The sequence below is a fragment of the Talpa occidentalis genome, unplaced genomic scaffold, assembly GCF_014898055.3.
Source record: "Talpa occidentalis isolate TD23 unplaced genomic scaffold, MPIMG_talOcc4v2.1 talOcc4.4, whole genome shotgun sequence".
NCBI classification, from domain to species: Eukaryota; Metazoa; Chordata; class Mammalia; order Eulipotyphla; family Talpidae; genus Talpa; species Talpa occidentalis.
In genome coordinates, this window is record NW_023604295.1 from 79037887 (window position 1) to 79052523 (window position 14637).

General features: G+C 37.6%; 1 protein-coding gene and 1 pseudogene across 1 annotated transcript in view; both read right to left on the bottom strand.

Annotated features, from left to right (window-relative positions):
• Positions 1 to 14637, bottom strand: part of LOC119257643 (EGF-like and EMI domain-containing protein 1) — an 879693-nt gene that overhangs the window by 755833 nt on the left and 109223 nt on the right. The window lies entirely within an intron of this gene.
• LOC119256887 (plakophilin-4-like) lies at positions 12387 to 14603 on the bottom strand (annotated as a pseudogene).

The following is a 14637-nucleotide window of genomic DNA, read 5'->3' on the forward strand; positions in this document are numbered from 1 at the left end:
AAATAATTTAATAAAAAAAATAAAATGCCCACTACCAGCTGGGAAAAAAAAAAAAAGAACATAATCCCTGCATAATTCCAGAAAGGAACATAAACTAAATTGTGACTGAACACAGTTCTAAAATACATATTAAAACACTACAAACATGACTGTAATTTCAGGTCAGTGCTGGTAAGAATATTACACATCACCTAGTCAAAAACCCTTTGAAGGATGAGGAAATTGAAGTCTATGACTCTAAGTAACTGGAAAATGCTTTCCTTGAGCAGGATATTTAGACACTAACATTGAGAAGCACTGAGGTATGGCAACATCTTTAAAAAGACAAATATATTTCCAAATATTTACTTAAACGAAGCATTACAGTAGCAAAAACCTTTGCTAAATTGAAAGCAAATAGTTGGTTAATATGTGGTGCAATTATCACTTACTCGAAGAACTACATATGGAACATTGCATGTATCATTTCCTTCTTTTTTTTAAGATTTATTTATTAATACAAGCACTGGGTACAGTCAGAAGCATGGGAGGGTGAGAGAATTCACAAGAGCCAGAGTGGGGAACAGAACAGGCAGACCGATGAAACACACTGCTTAGGGGAGCAGCGGGCGGCAGGAGAGATGTCGCGCTATGTGGGACCCTCGCTGGCGGCCGGGGATCGAACCGGCGCTGCAGAGGCTGCGGGCAGCTTCGCAGCCCAGCGCTCAACCGCTGAGCCACCAGGGGAGGCCCACATTTCCTTCTTAAAGGAAAACAAATTTTCTTAAATTCACGATAAAGTTAACACAAATGGCCCAAACCTTTAGCCAATGGGCTAAAAGCCATAATTGACATAATTTCAACCATAACACATAACCATCCACCTTAATTACTCTGCAAGGTGTGCCTCAACATTATCACAAATGTTTCTGTCTTCCAACTAGCAATGTCTTCAGATGTTTTCTTCTTCTTTCAGAATGTATGACCAGGCAAATAATTTAACACATGAATAGATCTTGTTATTTTTCTCAGGGAAAAAAAAAAAAAAAACTGAATGGTGCCTTGATAGCCTTTAAAACCAAGAACGATTGCAGGTTGGAATGTTTGCAACTGAGCAGTCCAGCAGTGCTTTCATCCAATGAGCAAGGAAAACTTTCCCTCTATAATGTGAAATCTAGAAAACTCTAGGAAGAAATATAATATTACGCAAAGAAAATTTGAGTTAATATCTATTTTTTGAAGTACCCATCTAGTTTAAACTGTGTCAAAGACAATGTTCTGATCCACTACTGGGGAGACTTCCTGAAGGGAAGAAGTTTTTCTGATTTTGAGAATTCTTAAAGAAAAAAAAAAAATTTTTAGCTAAGTAGTTCTAAAGATGGAGAGAGAGCCCTCTAAAGAAAACAATGTACATTAGCCATGACTGCATGTTTCTCAAACTATAATACTGTACTATTTATTTTTTTAGAAATAATCACATATGATTTAGAAAAATACAGATTCCAGGCCCACTGCCATTTACTGAACTCCAAGATCTCTGGGATGGGGACCTGGACTAAACATTTTCTAACCAGTTTTCCAACTGATTTTTGTTTATACAAGTGCTTTATTCAATTGAGGTGGGGGGAGAGGGAGAGAGGTATATGTAATATATACATATACATTATTGTTGTTTATTAATTTATTCATGATTCTTAGCCCTAAGAAAACCTGAGAGAAGTCAATGAAGTTCATGAATTCCAACAAAAGTACTAATAATATTTTGACCTTAGATCCTTCCTCTAACATACACTTAGATCCTAAATCTCTTTTCTCACTGCTCTCAGATGGCTCTTAAGCACCAAGGTGGTCTTTTAAACCACCAAATGATCATATAAAAGTCAGATCCTTGCCCACTATTGAACTCTCAAAATGGGTTAAAATCCTACACAGGAAGTTGGGTTGGAGACTATCAAAAGAGGCTATCTCTGTCTCTCTGGTCTTTTTTGCTCCCCTTTCTCACATTCACAGAGGAGAACAAAATACATTTACATCAATTTTCACTGTTCTGTGTGGCCTAGTTTCCTTTCAACATTCAGTAACTGGTGACATCATAGCGCTCCTTCTCAAGACACACATCTTATTTTCTCTATTATAATATGTACATTTTTTCATATATTATTATCTTTGAAATTAGGGTACATCTTATAAATGCTTGTCCTTTTCTGGTAACTGCAAAGTGTGCTGTCACTGCTTCTTCCATTATACTCCCTTCTGAGGATAGAGCTATTCCTTTGTTTCCATTCTTCCCTTTCTAACCAATCCTGAGAACCCCTGGGCTGTAACCTTGGAAGTTTTATGCCAGTCAAAGATACCACAAGATGTACAATGATTCCTTTGTAGCCTTTCACTCTGGAATCTACCAGCCTAGGTGGAATCTTCGTTGTTTTTAAGTTGGGTAAGACAGAGTCAGGAAACCACCTGGCACTCAGAGGCCCTTTAAAGAGTTCTTTCAGGGCCTCCCCGGTGGCGCAGAGGGTTGAGCACAGCACTGTGAAGCTGTCCACAGCCTCTGCAGTGCCAGTTCAATTCCAGGCCGCCAGTTCGATTCCCGGACTGCCAGAGGTTTCCCACACAAGCTACTGTTACTTAACACCTAGAGATCAGTCTTGTTCTCGTTTCCAGGTATTGTCTCCTTTGTTATTAATCCAGTCTTACTATTTCTGTATTCCTCACAGAAGCCCTCACAGGAAAGAAACTTAATGTTTCCACCAGTGTATCAGCTTTCATTAGGTTTTCCAAAGGCTAGCGTTACTGAAGACTTCCTTCATTCCTTCCTTCTTCCCTCCCTCCCTTTCTCCCTGCCTTCCTTCCTTTTTTCCTTCCTTTCTTCCTTATTTCTTTTCTTCCTATTCTGGCTATTTCTCTTGATTAAACTGTCCATGTCTCTTCAGAGTTTGGAGGACATTTGGAGAAACATCATGTAGAGTCATACTCAAATATCTGTCAACTCTAAAATTGACATGCTTCAAAAGATAAAGACCAGGCATCTATTTTATTGTAGGATGACCTCCTTGTCTATTTTGAAAATGTCCATAAAGAAGAATCCTACAGGCAGAGGGTCAGCATTAAGTCTTTTTTCATCTGCCCTTCCAGAAGAACCATGAGCTTATTCTGTGATAACCACCTTAAACATCACAGGAGCAGCAAGCAGATAGGCCTCACTCAGTATATACCACATTGTATTATGGCTAATTATTTAGTTGCCTATCTTTTCCTCTAAACTACAAGTTCCTGGAAACTAAAGGTTGTTGCTATTCATTTATAATCTCAACATCTAAGAAGGTCCTGGTATGCAAGTGGCTATAAATAACATCTACTGTGTGCATATTCATAAACCAGTGCAGTTCATGATCACTGAAACAGAATACTAGAACTAAAAGTGATAGTGAAAAAGTAAAAATCAAAATCAAGAAGCAACTATGGGACAGAGACGCACTGCGGCGGGAGTGGGGGAGGTGGGGGCGGAGAGAGGAAGGATTAGGGTCAAAATAAGGGGGGTGCAATTGTATGGGGAATATAACCAAAATGAAAATGCATACATTGTGCAAAAATGAAAAATGGTGTGAGATTTATATAAAATAAAATATTTTTTTAAAGATTTATTTATTTAGTTAGTTAGTTATACAAGCTTGGGTACAGTCAGAAGCGTGGGAGCGTGAGAGAATTCACCAGAGCCAGAGCGGGGAACAGAACAGGCAGACCAATGAAATACACTGCTGAGGGGAGCAGCGGGCACGGCAGGAGAGGTCTGCATGCCATGTGGGACACTCGCCCAGTGGCCAGGGATCGAACCAGCGCTGCAGAGGCTGCGGGCAGTTTCGCAGCCCAAGCGCTCAACCGCTGCGCAACCAGGGGAGGCCCAACCCAAGATTTTTTTTTTAAATAAGTTTTTATCTAAGCAGGGAACAGAACATCAAAATTTTAGAGAAGACAGATTCTTAGAGCAAGATTAAATTTTATATTATTTGTCCCACATCTCTCAAGCACAGGCTTATAGCTACTAACTTTAACATGTCCAGTTATAGAGAAATCTATAAAGAATGAGATGAAAATACCTAGGTCCTATCCATTGTTACAGATCCTTGTCAGTTTGGGGATGTGCTGACAGTAATTCTGGAATGCTGACACTACCAGTTTTTGCAATAAATATTTGTAGAGCCTCAGTATCAGTTTCTATACATATTTGGCATCACTTTATTATAATTGCAAATAGTAAAGATACAAGTAGGGATAGCCACTTTTTCAATCACTCTAAAATTTGGGGGGGTAGCACTCTTTACTATATACAAGAACATTTCTTCCATGTGGTTCCATATAGCAAGAATTAAAATAATATAGTTGACAGTTACCTAATTTATAACTGACTGCTGTTCACATAGTAGGAAACCTTCAAAATGTAAGTGCTACTTCTGCCCTTTATTCACCTGATTCCTCCTCAAGGTGCCTGTTGAATTTTTCTGACAGTCTTTATTTGGAGGAGGAACAGAAGAAGGCAGAACATTATGGTGCTAATAAGAAGTTCCAGCCTTCTCCAAAACTGCAAAGGACAGTATATTTTTTTTGCAAAATAAAATATGCAAAAGCAAATCAGGATTATTCATTTCAGCTTCATTACTGGTAATTGATCACACTGCCCAAAGGAAATCAGTCCATTTCTTTTTCATGAGCCAGACTGAACAGAGGTCACTATTCACATCTCTCCTCTATAATGAACTAATTATGAGAACAATAGGCACTTAATGAAAAACATGGCCAAGGAAACATGTTTGTCCTCATTCTTTTGAACTTTCAAACTGTACAGAGATATGGGACTCAGATAATTTTCTTTGCTAATCCTTGTTAAACAAAACTTGGTTTTTACCTTCATCCTAAATTTTTCTTCAAGGATTGATCATAAAATTGTTGATCTTACTCTCCCTGATTCAACAGATGCCCAAGCAAACATTAAAAGAAATGTCCACCCCCTCAAAAATGTTCTAAGGGAACCTCACTGTAATTGGTCCGCATGCCTTGCAAAGAAAACACCAGCACACAAATAAATAGACTGACAGGTTGTCTGATTCCACTGTGACTCTTACAAGTCCTTGTGCTGCCTGAACTTCCAGAACATCCTTGGGCAATGCTCATTAGCAAAACACAGCTGATACCTCTCCAAAGGTAATTGGTTGGGGGTAGGGTGAGAGGAAAAAGGTATATTCTTTCTGTCCCTGGATTCAGAAGTCCAAAGACTAAAAATACTCTATATACCCTCAACACTAAAATGCCCAGAATCACTCAAAATAAAATAGAAATTTTACAGCAAGAAGTTTGGCAATCTGGTTCATACCCCTTCAGCTAAAATTTCAAATCTCATTATCTGCTTTGAGCCTTATCAAAGACAAGAGCCTACACATATCGGCACTATTCCAGGTACTGACTTCAGATATTATTACATAGTCAATGATGACCTTTTCTGACAGATTTTAATATACTGACTTCTTACAGACTTTACACGGTCTTAATATACTATCTATTACCCTATCCCCAAAAGGCTGTTACTCATTTAGTTACAACCACTTTAAAATGAATCCAGTATATATTGCAATATGTTCAGAAGTGGTTTATAGCACCAGGGAGTATATAATTATTCCCTTCCAGCTATTCAGTTTTGCTGACAGCAGATAATAATTGTGTAGACCTAAACCCTACATAACCCTAGGGGATCTTTCAACGTCACAAATTTTGGGAAAAAAAAATTAATGAAAATTTTTCTGAAACTGGCAGGAGTCAAAACCAAGTGTAGAACATTAGAAATACAATTTGAGTTTGTCAAGAGGTATGTGGGGATTGGAGAAAATGAAAAATTTTCAAGTATATATATGTATATATATGCATATATGCATATACATATATGAGATAAAAAGGAAAATTTTCCATATGGTGTGTCTCTGAATTTATATGTTAATTTTTAAGAATTTCATTTCCTTTTGTAGGAATGAACAAAAGATCATAAAATTTCACCAAGGAAGAGAGATGTTATCATTAGACTGTTATTTACTTAGCTCACCTCTTCTTTCTTGCCCCCTCCTATACTGTGACTACCAAGGTTACAAACAAGTCCACAGAAATGTCAAGAAAACAGTCTAGAAACCTGTCTCACATGTCCCAGGAGATAAGCAGCAGACTCATCACTCACAGCTGCGACTTCTCACGCCTGTTCTCCTTGCTAATGTTAAACATTTAACTCTTGTGTGTCTTAGTTTCATATTTTGAAATAAATTTCCCCCGTTTTATTTATGGGAAATAATAATCAACTAAAAGAATCATCTAAATCATGGTATAACAATTATAAGGAGAAGTCATCTAAGAGTTGTGGACTTACGGGGAGCTCCTGGACCCCATAAAGAACATGATCAAGGAGGAAAAGGAGTAGGTTTCTTCTATGATTAAAAAGCAATACATAAAAAGCCATTAATGATGAATAAAGTTGGCACAAAAAAAAATGAATTCAGTTTATACAGTAAGTCCCCATGTAATAACACAGCTTGCACAAGCTGGATGCAAGCCCCCTACTTATCATCAGTTATGTGTATCCTTCCACACCCACTGGATCCACGGCAATTTCCATTAGGTCTTTGCCTTGGAAACCACTGCTCAGTACCACTTTCTTCTTTCAGTGACACTCCCTCAACTCACCAAGAAGGATGGGCCAGAACAGAAAGACTTCATGGTAAAGCTATCATCTGCGTCTATTCATCAGGAGTTCAGATGAGAATACTGTAATGTCATAGAAGGAGATGTGAAGCTGGTGGAAATACTTCATGTGCCAGAGAAAAGATGATCTGGAGATATAATGATTACCACTGGCCCAGATTTAAAAAAATGCTTATTTTATTATCGCTTATTTCCTTTAGTTTTTCTGAACCCTGCAGGGACTCTATATCCTTTTTTATTGCATGACTTTTGTGCTGATATCATTTTTTTTCTGTGCTTATGTCTGTTGGAATGAGGCAAGGCACAAAATCATGGAGCAATTTTAGTCATCAGCTTGAGTTAAGGAATCTGATAAACATAAAGTAGGTGAGTATCAGTAAAACTGTGCTGAGTATATTTAGAACAAAATGATCACAACATATGGCTCTATACTTCCTAGTGGACAATACAACGTATGATATATGTCAGAGCAGTCACCATTCATGATGTAATAATCTAAGAGTACTGTCTCATTAGAGAAGACAAACTTCACCCAGCAAAATATTCTAAGATAAATTTACCATGTAGATCTCTATATAAAGATGACCAAAACAAACAAACAAACAAAAAGTAAATAATGGGTAAGATCTTCTCATAGGTTACTAATAAAGGTTACAGAAACTTTCTTCACATAAACATATTTAAATCTAACTCTCAGAGAAGTCACAAATATTATCTTAAAGCAGAGCACAAAACCATTCTAATGAGATCCTACCTCCTGGGAGGTAGGGTGTGTGATTTTATCCAGCCTTATAAATCTAAAAGAATAGATATCTAGTACCTCTGCATTCACATCCGGGAACACCAAGCTGTGGTCAAAAATGTCTACCTACAAGCAAATGTCTAAGAGGGAAAGACACTAGGCCTTCTAATGTGAGGATAAGGTTGACAGTAGATCGCTCCATGGAAATTTGCAGTGAAGAAATCTATTATCAAGAGGCTGAGAGGATAGGTGAACTTATCTAAGTTAAGAAATAACCAATAGGAAGAGTTCTTGAAGGCAAGGGTTTATAGTGAGAAAAAAGTAAATGCATCCAAGTAAAAATCAAGAAAACTTCCAGAGACAGGATAAAAATGATGGCCAATCCCCGAGGATGATCATTTTATTTAGGTTCCATAGCATCTCCCCTGACTGACAATTAAACACAATAAGATGATATTTAAACTTTTTTTGTTGAGAACAGATGATTTAACACTAGAGACACAGTGAGTGTTTGAAAAACAGAAGTTTTCTATATTGAAATAGCCAGATAGGAGGTCTCCCTGGTGGCACAAGTGGCTAAATCACAGCACTTTGTAGTTATCAACAGCCAGGGAGGTGATCCACATGGCGCAGCAGACCTCTCCTGTCTCGCCCGCTGCTCCCCTCAGCAGTGTATTTCAGTAGATCTGTCTGTTCTGCTCCCCACTCTATCTGATGAATCCTCTCATCCTCCCTCCCCATATCTGTCCTATACACAAGTTCTTGGATGCATAAATAAAGTAAGTCTTAATGGAAGGAAATAGCCAGATATAGAGATTGTATATGCAAATGATAAAGATGACATTTTCTTATGAAAATTAATAGAATGATCTGCACTCTTACCTGAGAGCAGGGGACAACCCAGAAAGCATTCAGAATGTAATGGGATATTCAAAATAAGTATTGAAATCTTCTGCATTAATTCCTCAGTCTGACCTCTCAGATGCTGTTCAGGGTCATGGAGTATAGTCCCCACAGGACCTGACGGGAGAGATGAGTGGGGCCCACTCATGGGTCTCTATTTCAGGACCACGTGTGTCCTGAGGAACAGTTTTTCTAACTATTACAAATACTTTATGAAGGCTGGTTTAGCTTTGGAGACCACAAAGGGAGAGGTGAGCCAGAGTCCAGGCAGAGGGAGGGATTTGACAAAAAGAAAACAAGAAATCCACCTGGAATGGATATACCTCAGGGGGAAAATTCCCAGAAGTCCCAGCAACCCAGCAATAGCTGCAAAGTGGCATAATTCACGGATTGGGAAAGAAGTCATTTTGTCTCGTATCATAACTTGGTGCATTCTCACAAGACGACTGAAACTATAAGCAAGGGGTGGGGGGGGTTTCCACAGGTCACCAGAGACTGCACCATCACAATGTGTGTTGTATAGGATTACTGAAATTTCAAAACTGATTGCTACTATTGGCATGTAAAATATAATAGCAGTTAACAGCAAATTATAAAAGCAATTTAATAGTACATGTTTTACTTGTCATCTACAATAGCAATTGTAACATCAGTTGTGACAACAATGTACTCACTAAAATTGAGAGCATTCATATTTAGAAGAGACAAAAAATGAATAGTTTATAGAGAATCTGAAATTCTGAACAGACACAGGTGTGATATCTGAAAATCAAGTCTGTCTACACAAAGAATAGTGGGTAACTACTGGGGAGATCAAGGAGATTTCAGACATGTATGCAAGATTTCTCAAAAGCTCTACTTAAACCCCATCTTTACTCAGGACCTTCCAGATAGATGAAGGCAATTAATCAAGAAATTACTTACAATTTAAAAAAACCACTGGCTCTCAGAGATTGAATATAAAACTGTAAGAAGAGTATTGGCATAACCAGGTCTTAGTTCAATTCTGTCTCTGCCCTTTAGTAGATGTAGATTTGGATAAGTCATTTAACATTTTATAATGAAATGTTAAAAAGAAACAAATTGTGAAAATATTAAATACTATTTTACACTTTTAAAAATTATTGAACACCCAAAAGATTTCTATGTAGGTTATAACAATCATATTCATCATAACAGAATATTAAACTGGATTTTTTTTATTTTATCATTAATTTGTTTAAATATAACAATTAGCCCATTGCATATTATGACATATTTTAATAAAAAATAGCTACATTGTTAAAAAAACAAGAGAATAATGCAATGTTTTATATTTTTATAAATATCTTAGAGTTCCAACTTTAGAGAGGACAGATTCTTACATCTGCTTCGGCATTTAATCTGTTGTTTTGATATATTGCTGTGAAAGGGAGAATAGTTTAATAGCCTTTCAGGATAATAAAGGATGGTCTTCTTTGATGCTACTTCAAAAGTTGACAAATCATAGTTTCTTAAGTGCTTCTAGGAAACAGTCCATTTTATCACACAGAATATGAAAAAGTCATGTATTCAAGAGACATGATTTAATCCAATTAGTAATTTTACAGGTTCATCAAAGGCAACCTTTTTTTTCCAATTAATTATTATTATTTAACATTTTTTTTATACTGAGGTAGTAATGTTGGTTTACAACACTATATTTGTTTTAGGGGCATCAGTTCACACTTCTTCAATTGTATGTTTACCCACCACAAAAGCATCACATCAAAGATATTCTTAAGTGAATCTGAGCAATTTTTTGTTTTACTTTGAGTGTGAGGGCAGGAATACAGGTCTGGCCACAGCCTTCACTGGTGCTAAAGTAGATTTTACCCATTATTGTGTTATACAATCACTGCAATTGTCACCACAGTGAAAAATGCCAGTGCTGAACACTTATGAAAATAATTCACCCTCACAGAATGACAGAAATGTTTTGGGAATACCCAGGGGTCCAGAGATCACACTTTAAGAGCAGTTGCCTGTTACTTCAGAAAAAAACAAAGGTTAGAAAAAAATACTGAGGGGGAAAAAATCCAGGCACGTATGCTATGCTAAATGCTATATTAAAAAAAAAAAATTACAGGGCCTCCCCAGTGGCGCAGCGGTTGAGCACTGGGTTGTGAAGCTGCCCACAGCTTGATCCCCTGCTGCTCTCCGGCCAGGCCACCGGAGGAGGGTCTCACATGGCCCACAGACCTCTCCTGCCACCCGCTGCTCCCCTCAGCAGTGTGCTTCGCTCTTTCTGCCTGCTCTGCTCCCCACTCTGGCTCTGATGAATTCTCTCACCCTCCTGCGCTTCTGATTATACCCAGTGCTTGTATAAATAAATAAAAATAAATCTTTAAAAAAAATTACATTGCCCCTACCTTCAAAGAATTTATAGTTGTGCTGGGAAACAGATACAGATATAATTTCAAAATGATGTACAGTAAGGTCTATCACATTATAGAGAGCCATTGATAGAGGTAAAGAATTGAGCTAAGATTCTTCTCTCAAAGACCAAATGTGAAAATGTAATTTATCTTTAAAATATTTTTTAAATAATTTATCAATGTAAAATAATTCAGGGTCATTACATAAAACTAAAAAAATCTATAAAGATGAAATACAATCAGTAGGACCCCACTCTGACTTAACCACAGCATGTATTTTAATATATTTGATTTTTGTCTCTTTTAATAGACACAATTTTTATTTATAAATTTGTTGTCGTCTTTCATATATACAGCTTTATATATGTTTATAACTCAACTTCATATGTATAAGATTATTCATATATCTTGAATAAACCTCAGTCACATGACATAATGATGTCATGGTATGCTGTAACAGAGGTAAACCATAATGTATATACTATACTCCTTCTATATTAAATTTTTAATATTATCTGTTATAAAAACAAGTGTGTTTCTGCATGTCAGCTTATATCCCTCAGGATTTATACCCTTACGTGCAATCATGAGATAAAGGGTAAGAAGAGTTTTTAGATTCTTGACATATAAAGCCAAATTTAATTCAAAAATGCAAGTTACGCTTGTCTGGTTTAAGATGGAGACCAAACAAATGCCTTCCTCCATTTTCTTACAAGCTCTTGTTGAAAAAACACACAAGATGTTTTGCTTGTTTATTTTTCAAGGATGAAATATTCACATTTTCTTTTCCTTCATGTGCATAGAAAATAGCAGTGAAAAGTTTTATGAAAGAGAGACAGGGAATGGGGATAGTGCTGCTATGCTATAGACTTTTGCTTCAAAGGTTCACTATTCACTTTGAGAACAAAGGGTGTTGTAGTTTGTTTTTAATTGCTAACAATTCTATGGATTGCCCATTAAAAAAAAAAAAATGTTTCTTCAAATCTCTTTTCCATGACATCTCTTTTGCATGACAAATGATGGCACTTAACCAATGTGGTATATCCATATTTACACCAGCAAAATAAATTTGTAAGACATAATAGCATAAAATCTTGATATCTTGAGTGATAGCAATAAAACATCACATCCATCCATCCATTCTTTTTTTCTTATACAAGCTATCAGAACATAACTTTATTCACATTCAAAAAGTCACCTTTAATTTGATTTGACCTGCACATCCCCTCTCATTTCAACCATTTCTCAAACCTCTCATCACATTGTCCACACCCTCTCCAGACTACAGAATCTACAAGTAATTAGATATCACACCTAAAGAGAGCTTAGAAAATCCTCCATTACAGAGGTTCCCTCATTCCCCTGATAATTCCTCAACAAAGAAGTATTTTTTTCTTCACTCATTCCTTCCTTTTCATATTTTATCGCCAAATGAGCAAGAAGACTTTTCATCTCAATTCAAACAAGGGTAGAAAGAAAGAGTTCCTGGGCCTCCCCGGTGGTGCAGTGGTTGAGCGCTGGGCTGCGAGGCTGCCTGCAGCCTCTGCAGCACCAGTTGGTTCCCCGGCTGCCAGCGAGGGTCCCACAAAAAAAAAAAAAAAAAGGAAAAGAAAATGAAAGAAAGAGTTCCTTTACCAGCATCTTGATGCTACACCCACAAATCTGGGCACCCTGGGTCGTGTTCTGCTATATAAGAAGGTCATTTAGTGGAATAAAAGTCGACATCTGGTAGATTTCAGTCTATACTGACTCCATCAAAATTAGGGGTTTTGTAGCTGTGAGGAGACTGAAAATACAATTTGTGCATCAAAGTTTGTTTTGTTTTGTTTTTCCTATTGGAGTCATGTTGACTTAATATAGCTGTTGATATTTGTACCCATGTATTTTGTTCTTTTGCTAGTAAGGAATAGGGACTGATGCAAATTGACAAAAGTTTGCTGGAGCCTGAATGAATGATGGGTGACATCAGTTGTTTGGTGGTAGAGAAGAAAATATTTAACTTGAACAGTTCTCACTCTAATCATAGGTATGATTTTGACTCCAGCAGATATTGTGATAACGTATTTAAGTCCTGGGCTGCTGCAACTCTCACCATTTTCAGAGAATATCTGTCTCTTTGTCTCTTGGTCATGTCCACCAGCTTCTCTATCCCTCCAGTCAACTGGGGCTTAGATGTATACTTTGGTGTTCTCTGTGTTTTTGCTGGTAACGTCATGGCAGAGCACAGAAGATGACCACCATGACCTCATCAGACCATAGACTAGGGTCAGTGTCACCAGGAAGCTGGTTGACCAGGACTCTGATGGCATATTTATCCATGAACTCCTTGTTGGGAATATTCAGAGATATATTCTTTGAAACAGTTGTTACAGGAGAAACAACTCTATTTTTATGCATTCTCAGAAGTTCTACTAGGATGGAAAGCCCCTTTTCTTTGCAAATAGCTGCCCAGGTATATGCTTCACACTTCCTCACTTGTTCTAAAGATACCTAGCAGAGTCTTCCAAAGTGGCTGAGTTGGCACTTTCTGCCACAAGAATCAGTTATGGTTTACCACTAATGGATCACACATCTCAACCCCTTTGGGGGACTTCAGCAGTCCTGGGATAGGATCAACTCCACCCATTGATCCTGTTGTGGCATCCTCTTTTTTCTTTCTTCTTTCACACAGCAGCTTGACTCTGAGTCTTTTTTGGGTGATTCTTTAAAGTCCCTTAATTTGTTCAGTCATGGTGCCTAATCCAGAGGGACATCTTGTTTAAGCTAATGGGATAGTTTCCTGAGGAAGAAGTTCCATTTCTCCACGGCCTAGCTGATGTGATAAAATGTGTTCACACGTGTGTGGATCACATAAAGAGTGAGTCCACTAGCCCCTCAAAGGACTGCATCTGTTCTCCTGCTTCCTGCCCTGTGGAATTTATATTTATGGTTATAATCAAAAGAAGAGTCATTCCATCCTGAATGTGGACCAATCAAGGTATTTGGTAAGGTTGAAAGAGCATCTTGAATGACTGTCACCTTTATGGCATTATGTGAGTATAAATTCCAAAACTCCAGTAACAATTTCCCTTATATCTGCACCAACAGATTTCCTCAGTAGTAGCAAAACAAGGTTTCAGAGGAAATGACAATAATTCTTCTGCATTTCCATAACTCTATGGTCCAAAAGATCAACCAGATGCTTCATACATTCTAACCTACACACCTCCTTCACTTTGTAACCACTGAATCAGAGATGCTTCATGTTGGCCACTGCATTGACCTGACATGACCCAAACTGCCATAATAGCATGTGTATTACTGCAGACAACTCAGGATTATACCAGACAACCTTCTTGGAGTCTTTATAAAAGCTATCTATTATGATGATCTCATGGTGTCATCATCAGTAGATATTGTCTGCTGAAGTCTATCATAATTATACACTTGCACAGTGTATTGTATTGACCTGTATCATTCAGAGGAAGTGGCCGTTACGTTCAGAGCATAATTATTTCTATAATGTGTAAGGATACTTTTTTGGCTAGATGTTCTTTGCAGATCCCTACCTTCTGAGCCTGCTATCTGCAATCCTTAGAGCTCCACGGTGCTGGGGATTGGGCTAAAGTACAATGAGCTGTACTATGTTCTCACCTCATAGGTGTGATACAAATTCAGGAGGCATGGCTGAAGAAAGCCCTTTCCCAGCTTGCCCTGCTCACTCACATGGGAACTCTGCAAGGCTGCCAGGACCCTGGTCAAGTTGTAATCACCCTCTCATAAATGTCATACTGTTGCTATCTGAATTGTTCCATGTCATGAACAGTCCTTTACAGTGAAGGTTCTGGATGCTGTGGTACTGTGATCATCCTATAGTTCTTGAATTTCTCACTGAATAGTCAT